Source organism: Chiloscyllium plagiosum, unplaced genomic scaffold (assembly GCF_037043375.1).
Source record: "Chiloscyllium plagiosum isolate Xiang-an unplaced genomic scaffold, Cpla_swu_hap1 HiC_scaffold_50, whole genome shotgun sequence".
Lineage (NCBI taxonomy): Eukaryota > Metazoa > Chordata > Chondrichthyes > Orectolobiformes > Hemiscylliidae > Chiloscyllium > Chiloscyllium plagiosum.
The window spans coordinates 28,041,439-28,044,263 of NW_028270188.1; positions in this window are offsets into that span (position 1 = coordinate 28,041,439).

Below are 2,825 nucleotides of genomic sequence, written 5' to 3' on the forward strand. Positions count from 1 at the left end.
TCGAAGATTCTTGCCTAATACCGTCATAATTGGTCTTTCTCCAAATTTAGAGCTTCAACTTTTAGATCTCGTCTATTCTTTTCTATCAGGATTTTAAAACGAATATAATTATGGTCGCTGGCCCCAAAGTGCTCCCCCAGTGACACCTCAGTCACCTGCCTTATTTCCCAAGAGTAGGTCAAGTTTTGCACCTTCTGTGGTAGGTGCATTCATATATTAAATCTGAAAATTGTCTTGTACGCACTTAAGAAATTCCTTTCCATCTAAACCTTTAACACTATGGCAGTCCCAGTCGATGTTTGGAAAGTTAAAAATCCCCTACCGTAACAACCCTATTATTCTTACAGGTAGCAGAGATCTCCTTACGAGTTTGTCTCTTAACTACCCTTTGCCTATTGGGGGGGTCTATAATACAATCCCAATAAGGTGATCATCTCTTCCTTATTTCTCAGTTTGATCCAAATAACTTCCCTGGATGTATTTCTGGGAATATCCTCCCTCAGCACAGTTGTAATGCAATCCCTTATCAAAAATGCCACTCCCCCTCCTCTCTTGCCTCCCTTTCTATCCTTCCTGTAGCATTTGTATCCTGAAACATTAAGCTGCTAGTCCTATCCATCACTGAGCCATGTTTCTGTAATTGCAATTATATCCCAGCCCCATGTTCCTAACCATTCCCTGAGTTCATCTGCATTCCCTGTTAGGCCCCTTGCATTGAATAAATGCAGTTTAATTTATTAATCCTATATTGTCCCTGCATGCCCTGATTATTTGACTCACTTCTGTTCTCAACTGTACCAGTGTCAGATTGATCTTTTTCATCACTATCTCCCTGGATTCCCCCCCCCCCCCCCTCCACTACCCACCTTATTAGTTTAAATCCTCTCGAGCAGTGCCTACACATTTCCCTGCCAGTATATTAGTCCCCTTCCAATTTAAGTGCAGTCCGTCCTTCTTGTACAGGTTACCGCTACCCAAAAGAGATTCCAATGATCCAAAAATATGAATCCTTCTCCCTTACACCAGCTCCTCAGCCATGCATTCATCTGCTCTACCCTCCTATACCTACCCTCACTTGTTCGTAGTACTGGGAGTAATCCAGATATTACTACCCTTGAGGACCTCCTCTTTAAATTTATGCCTAACTCTCTGTAATCTCCCTTCATAATCGCAACCTTTTCCCTTCCTATATCGTTGGTTCCAATGTGGACAATGACCTCTTGCTGGCCGCTCTCCCCCCTGAGAACATTCTGCACCCTCTCTGAGACATACTTGACTCTGGCACCAGGGAAACAACACTCCATTCTGCTTTTTCTCCGCTGGCCAGAGAAACGTCAGTCTGCACCTCGGACTACAGAATCCCTTAACACAATTGATCTCTTGGAAGTCGTCGTATCCCTTGTTGCATTAGAGCCAATCTCAATACCGGAAACTTGGCTGTTCGGGCTACGTTCCCCTTAGAATCCATCACCCCCTACATTTTCCAAAAGAGCATGTCTGTTTGAACTGGGTATATCTACAATCGACTCCTGCCTTCGGTGCCTACCTCTCTTACACATCCTGGAGTTAACTATGTGACTGTATCTGAGACTTCCCCCCCCCCCTTCCTATAACTGCCATCCATCACATACTGTTGCTGTTGCAAATTCCTCATCGCTTCTATCTGTCTCTCTAACCGATCCACTCGATCTGGTAAGATTCGCATCCAACAGCATTTATGGCAGATATAATCCGCAGTAACCCTTAAACTCTCTTCAACCTCCCACATCTGACAAGAAGTACATAACACTGCAAAGGCCATTTTTGGTCCTTCACAGTCTAGAGAACCAGAAAATAACACCGCCTTATTCCTCTGCAAAACACTGCAACGGGTAAAATTAATAGTTATGGCTTATATTTGCTGTTGCAAATTCCTCATCGCTTCTATCTGTCTCTCCAACCGATCCACTCGATCTGGTAAGATTCGCATCCAACAGCATTTATGGCAGATATAATCCGCAGTAACCCTTAAACTCTCTTCAAACTCCCACATCTGACAAGAAGTACATAACACTGCAAAGGCCATTTTTGGTCCTTCACAGTCTAGAGACCCAGAAAATAAAACCGCCTTATTCCTCTGCAAAACACTGCACCGGGTTAAATTAATAGTTATGGCTTATATTTTATCTCTAAAAAGATATAATCAAGAAAGAACCCACTGCACTCACTACTGCAGCCTTTCTACTGGACAACGTTAAAACAACGATTAACCTATCGGATTCTGTGTTGTGAACTTCACCCAAACAGGCTTCTCCAAGATAAGTCGTGAAATTCAATGTTTGTTAATTTTCCCAGATGCACTCCGATGTCCAGCGATATATGAATTCAAAAACAGCAAAGGGAATAACTGTGTAGGTTCTCTTTCTCTCTCTCTCTCTCTCTCTCTCTCTCTCTCTCTCTCTCTCTCTCTCTCTCTCTCTGTCTCTCTCTCTCGCTCTCTCTGTCTCCCCTCCACTGCCGGCACCATCTGCTTCCTTTGTCTATTCTTCTCCCTTTTTAAACTGCTGTTATTTTGACTTTTTTATCCAAAGTTCCAAAACAATGCAACAGCATAAAACAGCAATTGCTGCTCCTGGAATTCGAGGAAATAATCTCCACCACATAAAACACCTCAAAAAAGGTGGAGCTCTTACAGCCAGAAATGTTTCCTGCCCCTGGTACATCCCTCAAATTTGTAACAGATACGCTCTCCAGGTTGATGTCCCTTGGGGGTGCGTCATACAATTATAGGGGGAGACTCTAACCCGACATCTGGATCCCAAGGTAGATAGCATGTTTCAGGTTCT